This window comes from Sander lucioperca, chromosome 17 (genome assembly GCF_008315115.2).
Source record: "Sander lucioperca isolate FBNREF2018 chromosome 17, SLUC_FBN_1.2, whole genome shotgun sequence".
Lineage (NCBI taxonomy): Eukaryota > Metazoa > Chordata > Actinopteri > Perciformes > Percidae > Sander > Sander lucioperca.
Genome location: NC_050189.1, coordinates 8,727,076 through 8,741,319, shown reverse-complemented (window position 1 = coordinate 8,741,319; position 14,244 = coordinate 8,727,076). Strand labels below are relative to the sequence as shown.

General features: G+C 40.2%; 1 protein-coding gene and 1 long non-coding RNA gene across 3 annotated transcripts in view; both read right to left on the bottom strand.

Annotated features, from left to right (window-relative positions):
• LOC118493662 overlaps positions 1 to 4,292 on the bottom strand; it is an 11,414-nt gene extending 7,122 nt beyond the window's left edge. Inside the window, exon 1 of the long non-coding RNA XR_004895605.1 lies at positions 4,084 to 4,292. This is a non-coding gene — a long non-coding RNA (uncharacterized LOC118493662). The remainder of the gene's footprint in view (positions 1 to 4,083) is intronic.
• The window catches only part of nhsl2 (NHS-like 2), a 147,063-nt gene that overhangs the window by 94,615 nt on the left and 38,204 nt on the right, over positions 1 to 14,244 (bottom strand). The window lies entirely within an intron of this gene.

Here is a 14,244-nt window from a genome sequence, read left to right as displayed (position 1 = left end):
AATAAACACAATGTGTTTGATACCAGAGATGATTGGCCATGTAAGGAATGAACAGCTGTACTAACTCGAGTGATAACTCTGTGTGTGTGTGTGTGTGTGTGTGTGTGTGTGTGTGTGTGCGCGCGTGCATGCATGCGTGCTAAACCACTACATTCTACATTCCCAGGCTTGTCCATTTGTTCAGCTACTCACGGCCAAAAGCTGCATATTGGATGACCCCAAACACCGAGGCAACAGCAGCAACACAGGAAAGACTTCACCATAACTGGACTATACCATGTTATTTTTGTGCTGCTAATGAGCAAAGTTGCCAAAGTGCAGCTTTATTGTGTTGGTCTGATTCAGTACAAGAGTTACATAAGTCAATAAAAAAAATTAATTTTAGAGAATATTCGAGCCATTTTTTCACTGACATTGGAAGAAACCCCCTCAATTATGACCAGAAGTCCAAAAACAAAAAAAAGAGAGAAAAAAGGAAAAAATATTCAGCTGTTGTCACTCTGTGATGTGAGAGAATGGGGTTACATAAGGGAAGTTCTGGCTGAACCCCAATCTAGTTATATAACTCTGGTTTGGGACAGATAATGTGGTCATGGTAATGGTGTGTGCGTCTTTTTCTTCTCTCCGTCTACACCTCGCTTTCATCTTCCACCTTCTCCACTTCATCCCTCCAGCTCTGTCCGCCCCCCCCCCCCCCCCACCCCCCACTCTTCTCTCCTTCTGTCGCTCACATAGGAGAAGTGTTTATTCATGCATCCATCATCTACTGTATGTCAGGCGTGCATGTTAGTTAAAATAAGAATGGATGAAACATAAATGGAAATAAGGGTTAAGGACAGAAAGACTGTGGCAGCTTGGGTATAAACAAATGAGAAAGAACAATGATGCACAAAACAAAAACTTTCAAAGTAATTGCACTTGTTTTTTGGGTGTTCAATTCACAGCGCTCCCTCGTCTGCCTTAAGTAGAAACATCCTGAAGGCAACACTGATGCAACATCTCAACACAGTGAGACACTTGATATGCTTATGTTTGCCTTCACACTGTATTACACAGGATTCAGACACAGTGCAACGTGGTTTAAAACACCACACAGTACACATGTACTTTACATTACTGCAATTAACATTTTCTACAGTGAGCGAGTCAACATATAGAGACAGTAAGCAAATATCAAAGGGTACTCAAGCAATTTAATGCATCATAAAGTTAAGGTTAAAAATTAATGCAACAGATGCTGAGATATTTTGACTTTTATTTCCAATATGCTTACCTAACCGTTTGTGTATTCGTACAGTTGCAGTACGGGGCTCACGGTTCCATGCATGCAGCAGCATGCAGATTAGCCTTGCATTGCCAGCTCTATCTCCACAGCGCTGTGGAGGAAGGTCTGGCTACACCACACATACATTCCAGGATAGGAGATAAAAATGCTCTGGGTTGTTTGCATTACTTTAAACCAATCACAATCGTTTTGGGCAGAGCTAGGCTCCAGTCGCAGAGACGGTGACTCTGCAATATAGTCTTAGGAAGGAAAATTTGCACCCCGATAAAAGAAAACGCCACATACAGTAACATGAGCTATTTAAATTAGCTGGATACATGGTTAAACGTAATTTGCTTTTAGGAGTGTATCGCCCTGTGTTACGTTACTTCGTCCACAGCAATCCTGCCACAATCGGTCCCAGGACGTCCCAGTTAGATAGTAAGTGCTGTATCATTCCCCGAAAAAACCAAACAGGCCTGCCTTGTTGCACAATCCAAATTGTCTTCAGTACTTGCCACTGTCAGTGTGTAGCTTGCTAACTCGAAGTTTCTTGTTGTTTCCCAAAGAGAACAGATTTCTGCAAGGCGAGGGACATCCGGCGATTATCCGGGAAATGAACTGTTGTTGATCCAGACTATATGCAGAGTGATGCACGTAATGCCAAACCTGGAGACTGGACACTTTAAAATGTAAACAGTTAGCCACATACTGAGATTAGCACAACAGTTGGATTGGCGTGCGAGTCGAACGCAAATGAGTAAGGACAGTGTGACAGCGTTGCTGAACCATTGTAGGGTCTGTGAATGGAAAAACATTCAACATGCTAACGCACATTTGGCATACGGTATCACCCACATGTGCCGATTACTGGGACAATAAATATTTGGGTGCTTTGAATGTTTAAATATAGCCAAGGTGGAAGTAACTGAAACATTCCTCCTAATGCACCAGTTTTATTTTTTATTATTCCATTTATTTTGGTATTTTCAGTTTCATAGCATAAGAGATGCTTTTCAGTTTTATAGCCTGTTGTGACCTGTTGCCTTTTGGGGGAGTGTTTGTTCAGTGTGACTGTACAGTGTAATACACAAGTATTTAAAATGCTTCTTATTTTTATAATTAAAATAGTTTACCAAAGTTGCCAGTGGGCAAAATTTCACCTCAGTCCCCAGCAGGAGGATTGTGGATTGTGTCTTTTACACATTAACTACTTTCTGTTCAAAATAAATGAAAAGAAACAGATACAGATACAGCATTTTTTCCCGCTATACCATTACTATTGCCTATGCAGAAGATGAGACGTCTATCTAAAATGTATGGCATGCTTTGAAAAAGGTTTGGCAGAGATGTGAAGTATGTGTGGTCTGACTAAAATATGCGAAAACGTCAGAATAATCCTGAAAATAACTTTTGTACTGCTATTTGTATGTAAGCCTTCGCTATCCATCCTTCACTATCCGTCTTTACTTTCTCTCATCTAAGTCAACTCACCTCCTACAAACATTTCGTGTTGTCTTTGCTTATGCATATAGATAACATCTGCAGCAACAGCATGTTTATTTTTTTCAGAGATTGAAGGCAGTTGGAGCAATTCTATTATAATTTTTCCAATCTATGATACAGACTGTTACGCAATAGGAGATCCCTGATTGGTACAAATGTTCAGAGTAAAGCTAAACTGTCCAGATTGTTACCAATATGTTCAAAGACTGTGGGCCAGACGCTTGACTCAGGATTTCAATCTGCATCAATAAAAACAATGGTGACTTCAGCTGCTAGTATAGGATCTCTCACACATGCTTTTGGCTAATATCAGCTTTTTCTCATTTAATATACTGTGTTTTGGTTTAACAGGCTGCAAAACATGTTTATTTCTCAATTCAAATGCAATATAATGTTCAAAACAGTTGGATTGGTGCTAATGAATATGAATCTGTGTGAATCTGTCAGATGCTGAATTGCAAGCAATGAAATGAAATTAACTGCAACTGTCAAGAAGTCCTCCAGTGGACAAAATATGCACATAATTCACACAGTCCTTGTCAGTTAAACATCAGCAAATGTGTTTTCAGTCATTTGAACAGTTATTTGCAATATGTGAACAAAATGGCAAGATAAAAGCTCATTCTTGACATTGGAGTTGGACCAAAGAATATCTTAAATCAGGGTCCATCAGGTAACGTGGAGTTTTGACCACTATGGAGCAATCCCTAAGAATGCATGCGCACATAATGATATGGCACCCATTCCTGCAGATAGTTTATTCATTAAAGCATTTGGTGGCAACAAACAAACAACCAACAGTTGTAACAATGTGCCAGCAAAAGCAATGACGAGGAAGAAAGCTGCTAACAGATGGTTGTACACCAAGCAGGTTTTACAATATTCAAAAAAATCTTCATATTTCTTGGAAATGTTTTATGATGAAGATAATGTATAACATCTAAGCATTACATTTGTTAACAAGAAACCTCCACAGGGTACGTTTAAGGGGATCTTGAGTGCATCTATTATTAACATTTCACCGTGATGTTAGCTTAAGTATTTCTTAGTGCTTTTTTGGAAACTTTAGGATCACAGTGAGCTACAAAAATAAAAGTATGTAGTTTAAACAACGCTTTGAAAATCCACCCTAACCCTGCAGTTGACCAGTTTAACCAGTGGAGGACCTAAAGTTAATTCTGATACAACTCTGACACTGATTTTACACATCAAAGTCTGTTTAAAAGGTCTTGGGGAGGACTAATTGCATATGTGCAAATAGCTGTATAAAGCCTCCAGAGGGAGCTGTGTGAAGTCTGATTAATTGCCTCAACGTCACTTGAGTCAGTGTCAGTTGGGACTAAAGACTACAAGTTTGAAAATGAAAAAAATCTAGAGGTGTGGAGTAAGAACGAGGTGAGCTAACCAGACCTCTGTAGCCCGCTGCTCATCTCTGCTGCAGGCAACAGGCTTGAATCTACATTAGCCGCTACTAGCACAACACACCAAAATCTTCAACTGAACTGTCTAAAGTTGAGTTGCATTGTGGGTAATGTAGGCGCCAGGTTTTGACCAAGGGGGTAAGCTTCGCTTCAGAGCTCGAACCTCCTATGGCGCCATTTTGATGCTACAAAGCGATCACCCGACGTTAGCATTCCATTGACTGCCATTCATTTTGACGTCACTTTGACAGCAAATAACTTTAGATTTGAAGCGTTTAAAGACTTTATTTGTCCATTGTTTATTTCTAAAGAAACACGACAATGTATAAAAGGCTCCATCACCTTGTACCTCACGTTATGGCTCCGTAGTAGACATTTTTGTAAAAATAGGCTAACGATTGTGTCATAACCACGCGACTTACTGTCGCATAGTAGAGGAATTACCGTATAGTACAGGAGAAGCTTGCAGGCAGTTTCGACTTACATTAGCTGTTTACATTTAATTACTAATGTTAACTAGCATTTTAGTTAGCAATAATTAGCCTGTGTCCATGTTATCTCCTTACATATACCTACGCTCTCCGTCTCTGCAAGACTGGGAATGATTGAGATTTCTCTTGGCACAGCTACCAGAAGACTTACAACTTTCAGACAGGTTGCTCACGTCACATTTACGTCGTCTCTCTCAGTTGGAGGCTGCGCAGTAACGCTCAGCGCTCACCGGAAAAGTGCTTCTAAAGGCCTTCACTGGTCTCCGTCCAGAGCAACGGGATCTATTGGTCCATTCTTATATATGTCTATGGTTTTGACAAGGAAGAAGAATGTGTGTTATAAAAAAAAGACGCTATCTGTGGTGGTGCTGCTGCAAAGATTTTGATACTTTTAAATCAGCCTTTTAATAAGGTGAACAAGTGCAAACATCCTCACTTTAGGTTTTTTTTATTATCATTATCATACATACCTACACAATCAACACTCCACATTCCTCCTTCTTCTCAACATTGTTGTGCTGAGGCAGGATAAGGCCTGCCCAGTGTTTTGGTATTTAGTTCTGCTCTATAATGCTCTTTAATTTAATTTGCCTCCTGCAGGCTTCCCCTGTAGTCCCTTAATCAAAAAATAATCAGTGTTGTTGGTTGGTGGTTAAACATTTAGCTCCCCTCAAAGCCTAAGAACAATACAAATACATCTGGAAAGTGGGTACATTCATTCCAAGAAGTGATGAGGCCAAGTCTGTGGCGGCGTCTGTACCGGGTCCCTTTTGTTTATTTGAGGGATTTTGTTACAAAATGAGGCATGCAACATTGGTGGGGGCTGGGGGGAGGAATTCATACCAAATGAATTATAAATATGGAACAATGTTACAGTAAGTGTTTAGTTGGCTAAATGAAAAAACTTTTATCATCCGGATCCTTCAGAAATGCTAAAACACAAACTCCAAAAATCAATACAGGATTGGAACAGGATCTTTTTCATGGTTTCCTGAAGCCACGGCATGCACGTATAATAATTTCAGAGTTAAAGCCATTTGAGACGTTGCAATAACAGGCCTTTCACAAAGGATCTGAAGCTCATTCTGCAGGGAAACCTCAAGCTATTACTGCAGTTACTGGTTGAATTATAAAAGCATTTCTTTGAAAGGGGTTATTTTCTAAAACTGAAGAAAGTTTCATTTCCAAACCTAATGCTCCCAATAGAGAAGCACGAGCAGTATTTATTTCAGTATTTTGGATCATCAGGACAAAGCTTTGATGATGTTAGGGAATCAGATGAATATGTATGTTTCAAATCTTTGCAGCAAATTGGAGCATCAGTGTGTGAACTTCCCACTGCAGCACATACAGTAATCCTTCCGTTACAAGAAAATTAGCAAAACTGAATTTGGGCTTTCGCCAACCGTGTTAAACATCAGCTGAAAAGTGCTCTGAAACACACCCTTGAGGCTTCACTGTGAGCAAAACCCAGCAGCAGCAGCAACAACAATAACCCATGATGTCATCACTGTGAGATGCACTGCTGGTTGATGACATCAACACAGGCACAGATAGGAAGCATGGGAAACAACATCACACTTGTTAAAAGCATTCTGCTGTGATGAGTAATCTGACCGGGCAGCACTAGGAGAAGTTAAGGCCAAAACTGCTTCCATGTCCGAGGAAAATAAAATGCAATGAACAGGCTGCACTTGCAAAGAAAAACCCAGATGTGGTCTTACAAAACGATTCACAGCACATTAAACAAAAACAAGGACACCAATTTAAGACTTAGTTGACAAAAAGACAACACCTGTATGCCCATTCTAACACTGAAAACAACCATCTGGAAAAGCAGTGCAATGAGGCTGCATTGATGTTAGCATGGTGATACGGGATATCAGTGAGAAAGTTAAACATGAACCAGGAAGGATGCATATACAACTTTCGACCTGATTCGAAAGGGCATTCGGCTGTTAGACATATTGTCATACAAACCTGAGACCCAAACAGGGGTGCAACAGATCCCAAAACTCACGGATCGGATCATGGTTTTAAGTCACGGATCGGATCACTTTTCGGATCAGCACAAAAAAGGGGGGACTTTAAATGATGTATGTAACATATGTAATAACAATATACAGTAAATTGCTGTTAAACGACAAAAACAGATGAGAAAAGGGTCTTTTACAATAACTTTGAATGCACCACGACGTTTACCAGACATTTAGTCACGTCTGTGTTACTTTCCCGACAAAGCAGTGACCAATTGCTAGTTTGTGTCTTTCAGCTCATAGCTTTAGCGACAAACTGTTGTACGTCCCGCTGTTGAAATCCTCTACACTGAAATACAGTCACACTACAGACCGAATCAGACCGAAGACAGTTCTACTACCCATGATGCATCATTTTACATCTCTTAAAATGTATCATGGGAAAGCTATAATTCTGTCCTGTGTCTTAATGATTTCATGGAAAAGAATAAACAAAGCTACAAACTACATGCTACAAGGTATTCTACTAGTAATGTGTGCTTGCATGTGTTTGATTGGCCGATGCACTGCACTGACAGATAATGCTGCATTGTTCCAGGATCCACTTTTTTGTTAGAGCCCTTTGCAGCAACAACATAAGGAGTGTTTCACGCAATGCTGGTAAAAGTCTGAACGCGGTCCAAAATTGAGAACCTACTAGAGGCCTTTAAAAAACCCTTAAACACTCATTTAAGTCTGCCTAATCAAGCTTTTAAAAGGTCTGGAGAAATTCATTCATTCAGCTCCAAAGTTGATTAGAAATGTCAGAGATATGGTGAGCTGTGTTTAAAACAATACAATCATTGTATACTCTGGGAAGTTTCCAGAGGCCAACATTTCAAACTCAGCCAATCAAAAAGCTTGGGATATCAGAAGGTCTGTTTAACCATCAATCTATTCTAATCTATTCTTTTCCATACAAGACTTTGTGTATATACTAAAAAAAACTTTGCAGGGCTGAGGCTGATATCCTGAATATTAATGTGCATTCATGTAAACACCCTCACTGTTAAGTCCCAGTTTGTGGCTCCTCGGGCAGAATGAGTGTACTCTGATCTGCCGTCTGCTCTGCCAGAGCTGTTCAGCTCTCACACATTCCTCCAGACCGAAGAAAATCAGTTAATCCCTCGAGAGCAGATAACCTAATACTGCTGGACACGCTGCGGTCAGACACCACGGACAAGAAGTTCTCTACTGTACTCTGCAGCTAAAGGAGATGAAGACTTCATAAACATTAAATATTCATCGTGGTGCCATCATCCACTGTGCAATTTTATCAACACTTCAGCTGTTTTTTTATGTCATTTTCTTCATTATTTATACATATTTGATGCTGTAAATACCAAAAACCTACACTTTTTTTCACATAGTGAATGTCTAATTTTGGAATAACACATAAGTACTTAAAACTTTGCAACTAAATAATGAAACTGCTGCAGGAAAAGCTGAAGGATAATTAGTGATTGTCAAACGTATGAAGGAGTCTGGGGGGGTAGGGGGGGGTAGTATCACAGACATAAATGCTGCTACAAGTCTGAAAGTAATTTTCTGTCTCAATGAAGGCTTCCATTGGAGAAAAAAATGAGTTTAGTCAGGGATGTAGCTTAATCCTCGGCTGTGAAATTGGCCCCTAATCTCTTTGGGAGGTACTGAGACACAACGATGGGACACAAATCTACCCTAAGAATAACAAAATGCCTTCAAGATCCGAAACAAAATGAAAGAATGGGGCGTCTAAGAGATCCAGCAGGTTGAATTGCACGCTATGCACAAGTGACAGTATAATTATGAGCTCAACATGGGACTTTTTTTTATTACAAGTTAACCCACCATGAAAAGTAAAATCACATAAACTGCACAACTGTGGGATCTGCCTGAAGAGTTATACAAGGAGGAAAAATCCACAACTTACTTTTGTGTCATTGATGCTGAAGGAGTATTCACATGATAGTCATCATGGCATATAAAATGTCAATAAAATGTCAAGTAGCCTGTATGCAGAAAGGCTCTTGTGTCTCAAATCTTTCAGCCGTTGCAAGAAGCATATCCTAACATTTGTACTGCATGATAAAAACTTTGTGGTTTTTGCCCCAAACTTCATGGGCATAACATATCCTAAAGTGGGCAAGCTGTAAATGGAGACGTGTGCCTAAATAGAGTCCAATTTCATTCAGATAGTTTGAGGTCAGAGGTCAAGGGCACCAGCGCTAGAAGTAGGGGGCTTAAGGGGCTCGATAAAATATGGACAACAAGACTATCAATACTGGATCTATTGATTTATTCTACACAAGTCCCCAAAATGAAGCAAGAGTTCCAGACTGGATAGAAAAGCTTTTGTAAGGCCTACGATCTCACCGGGGACAGGATAGCATCGGAAAGGCACAGCTGTTAGCTTTCAGAGGAAGAAGCAATAAGGAGCTAGCGTTTATCGATGTGAGTTTATTAAATCATCAATAAACTGCGCATTTTGTGACAAGCTTGGTCTCAAGGTTGAAGCACATGCACATATATAATAAGGTGACCAGATTTTATAAAATGAAAACTGGGGACAATTTGAGTTTAGCGCCAAATATCATTAAAATAGATCTGATGTTCTTAACTATTAAATAAAACAGGGAGACAATTCCAGTTTATTGTAATTTAACCATTGTAACTGTTGTTGTGCTGCAATAAACTGATGTGCAGACATACTGGTAAAATTGGGTACTAGCCTAACTATTTTTAAACTAAGGCCTAAAAACTTACATTTAATAAGAAAGTGACTAATATAAAACCATACTGTATGTAGCCTAATATTGGATACAGTACTACAGAAAATGGAAAGACAAAGATCATGTTTATAAAAGCTGCTCTAAAGTAGATCTATAATTTTACCAAACCCTGCAGAGCAGCACAAAGCAGAACTCCTACAACAGTGTTCTCACATATGTGTGTGGTGCGATCATAGACTATAAATAATATCCCGACAAGATGGCATATTATAGTTGGTACCGATGAATTCCTTTGATCGTTTAGTTTCCAATATCTTCACTCTGGCTTTAAAATGGAGCCTGCTACAGCCTCTGAAAGACAGTATGTTGACCGAGCCCGTCGACGGGCTGCCGGATCATTGAGAGGTTTAAACCCTGGGTTTTTGCTAAAATGGCAATAAACAGTACGGTTTTCTTATTTACAAAGTTAGAAGCAGTGTTGCCATCATTATACTACTAAGGCGGAAGGGCAGAAGCATATCATAACTTATTTTTAGACCCCAAAAAGACAAATTCTTGTGCATTACTTGTAGGATTTTATCGACTCTGCCGCTCAATTGTGATTGAGCCATTTTTGGCTAGCAACACTAACAAAACAAAACAAACTATGAATAAAGTCGCACATAAAAAAAGCATTGAGTATGCACAATCAGCTCGGTTACCTTGAGCACTGTTAGCTAACAAAGTTATTTAGCTAACCAACCAGTGTCATTGTTAACACGTGGCTGTTAGCTGCTGCAAGCGTTCTGCTGAGTCAGTTAGTGGAATGCTTCACGTAAAAACAAAGTCAGACTATTCATACTCTCTGTTTTCCCAAGACCTGGGGTGCTCCAATTTGCCAAGGTTTTTGCATCTGCACAATATATTTCCTTCCAAAATGTTTTGCGATATGTGTCTCCTCTTGCAACATCAAACATATTTATTCTTTGTTCTCTACGGACTACATTTTCAAACCTCTAAAAAACAATTAGATCTCTAAAAACAATAATCCCTTAGCTTCAGTAGCTTCTGATTTGTGTTACCTCCTTACGTATGACACATTATTCTGTATCCTCTTTGTCTTCTTCACCAGCCTCTACAATAGCACAACTAGTAAATGCCATCTCATGCAGTATGTATTTGCGCTGCATGTGAGGTCCTGTTGTGTCTCTCCCATATGAATCGGAATATATAAAGTATATATCAGTAACTTGTTGAAATGTCTCTGCCGCATCTCCAAGGCACATTTATTCTTCCCCATGAATAAAGCGATTCTGATCAGACGGTTTTGATCCGGCAGAAAGATTTTGAACTTTGTCAGGAAAACCAGAAAGACAAAATAGTTTCCTGAACCTTGAACACTTACAGAGGCAGAGACACTGTTCTCCTGCGGGACTCCTGGTTTAGCTCCTAACAGCAGCAGTATTTTCACATAAGTACATTGTGAAACACAAACACACACACAAACACACACACACACACAGAGGCAGCGTTGTACAACTATATAAATGTGAGAAACAATGAAAAATAAATTTTGCAGCAGTGTAAGAAATGTTTGACAAAACTGTGTTTGATAGGTGGAGTGAAGATACTATGTGCCTTACAATGGGAATCAGAATTGAAGGATGGTTGAGGAAGGATGATCTTAAATACACAAAGATGCATTGTGAGCATACCTCTAAGTGTTATATTTCTGTATTTGTTTACTTGCTCCTCTTTATAAGTTCTCGACATATCTGCTCAGTTATTAAAGCCTTCGAGGTTTCAACTTAATATCTGCAAAATGTTGAAAACAAAGTTGCAGAGGCACCGATAGCAGGGGATCATCAGTGCAGCAGCTGAGGTTAGTGTTCACCCCGTGACACCCGATTCACTCATCATATGCTGCTCAACGCAAAATGTTACCAAAAAGAAGAAACAGAATCTGGAATATTTCCTATCAATAAATCTCTGTTTTTAAAATAATGCGTAAATTTCCAGGCCAGGCTTGTACCAGGGTTGGGAATAATCTTTATATTCTACAAGGGCCAAGTCTGACCGGAGCCAGATCCTAGCCCTATGTGGGCCCAAACAAATCCAACCTTAGTTGGGCACAAACTATGAATTCTACTTGGCCCAAGCCTGACCTAAACTGGACCCACCAGAACCTGACTCTTTCCCAACTAGTCTAACTTAAAAACTTAAACTAATGCCTATCCAGATATGAGCCTAACCCATTCCTAGCCCGATCCTAGTCGGACCTCAATCCAATTCCTGGCCTGTCCCGAACTCAACCTGATCCGAGCCCGACATAAACCCAACCAAACCCAAGCCGATCCCGACAAAAACCCGACCTGAAGCAGAGTCCTAGTCAAATCCTAGTCCAACTTTAACCAAACCTGATCCCAGCCTGACCCAAGCCCACCTTAATCCCCATTCCTAGCCTGACAAAAGCCTAAACTTAAACCCAATTACCTGCCGGACAAAAGCCCAACACAAACCCGACTCCCAGCTCGATCCTTGCCTGATCCTAGCCCAACCTAAATCCACCCCAAACCCCATTCCTAGCTGGAGAAAAACCAGACCTGAACTTGAGTCCTTCCCAATCCTAGCCCAAACCTAGCCTGAGCCTAGCCTGGTCCAGCCTGATAAAAGCCTACCCCAAACTCAAGTCCTAGTCGCACCGGAGCCCGACCCAAGCGCAACCGGAGCGTGGCTATTTCACTCCGGTGGGCGATTTGGTCAACACGAGACATCCCGTCAAAAATGCCAACACTGGTTTCTGTTACCTATGCCAAGTCATTCAGCTATCAGCACTTGTTGGAGACACGCACTGTCCTCTTTCAAAAGAGATGCACATCATAGTCAACATTGCTCCTCCTACAGCTGGGTACCTTTAAACCACCATTTATTGTCATACATAAGACCACCTTGGCTACAATGTCGCTGCAGCTTACAGGCTGAGTCAGCAAACAAAATAAGAAATGTAGAGCTTCATGTAAAGAGAGACAAACAGGTATGAAAAAAAGAAAGACGGTTGTAATGCTTATAGATTCCTCCCTCACCTCCCTCACCCTCCTACCTGAGTGCAGCTCAACTCGACCGTCCTGCAGAAAAAAACTGCCGGATAGAGAGAAAGTAAAAGTGTACCGTGTTCTCCTTCAGAAAGTAAATGGAGGGAAAAGAGAGGAGAGGAGGACGAGTGTTTGGGTAGGAGGGGAGTGATGGATTGACTCTGTGTGTGTGTGTGTGTGTGTGTGTGTGTGTGTGTGTGTGTGTGTGTCCCTCTTTTTCTTCTGCATGGCTAACTCAAGCCAGACTTCATCTGCTCCCCGGGGGGACGGAGAGGAGGAATACATCTCTCTCTCTCTCTCTCTCTCTCTCTAAGCCCTCATTTTACTCTCTCACTCTATCAACACTTCACCCACTCTCTGTCACTCTATGGTAACTGATGTTACTCCCAGGATACTCTCCCACTTAGACTGGTTATCCTGACATCACTCCTCTCTGACATTATTAAATAATCCATCATTTCATCTCTTCCATCTTTCTTCATCAGTCTGTCCCTTCTTTCCGAAGCTCGTTCTCCTTCTCAAGTCAAAACAAATCAAATTACATTTCACCAGCGTGACAGCAAAGAAGTCAAAGTTATCCAGATTGGTATAGAGCATATTATTCCAGACATTTCAGCATCTAAGAGCCCCAGTTTCATCCCATTTCATTTGCGTGTATGACTTTGAATCTATCTAATTTAAGACATGCATGTGTCTTTTCTTCCCAAGTGAACTGTGATTCATAACATGTTTTTCTTTTGCAAGTTAGCAATTCTGGTTTAAAATAACTTCAATGTTCTTTGAAGTCTTTAACTCACTCCCAAACAGGTGTATGCGTGCATATTTATGCACAAATGCATCATCACCTATAACAAACACAGATTCAGTCTTTCTGCTGAGAATAATGACTTCCCTCTTTTAATCTTTCACTCTTTCTCTGTTCACTTTTTTTTTCTCAGTCATCTTTTCTGTGTCCTCTCTCTCTCTCTCTCTCTCTCTCTCTCTCTCTTTCTCCTCATCTTCAACAGTTCTCATTTGTCTTTTTCTACAACTAAATGAGGCAACTAATTACATTTCTCATTACTTTCACTTTTGGGGGGTTTCAGTGTACTTTTTGAGTTCTTTTGAGTTTAATACAAAATTTCATAATTAACTCTTTAATCACTTAAATCACATTCCGGCACAAAATTGTACATCTCTTTCATTCAAAAACTACGGTGGCCGACAGGGGCGTTACGCAGCATTTAGCAAACGCACTGCAACTTAAGAAAACACATGCAAATAAACAAAACACAAGCAAATTAAGAAAACATCTTCATTAATTTGACAACACATGCGCAGCATTTAGCAAACGCGCTGCAATTGCACACAGCACAACCAAATACATAAACACGCTGCATATACAAAAACGATGCAAAAAGAAAAGCACACAAACCCCGAAAAAAGAAGCGATGCAAAAAGAAAAACAACTTCATTAATTTGACAACACATGCGCAGCATTCAGCAAACGCGCTGCAAATACACACAACACAACCAAATACATAAACACGCTGCAAATACACACAACACAACCAAATACATAAACATGCTGCAAATACACACAACACAACCAAATACACAAACGCGCTGCAAATACACACAACACAACCAAATAGATAAACGCGCTGCAAATAAATAACGATGCAAAAAGAAAAGCACACCAACCCAGAAAACAAATGCAACAAAATAAACCCTGCATCCAGATTACACAACGGAAGTTCTCCAGACCTCTAGAGGGAGCAGCTAG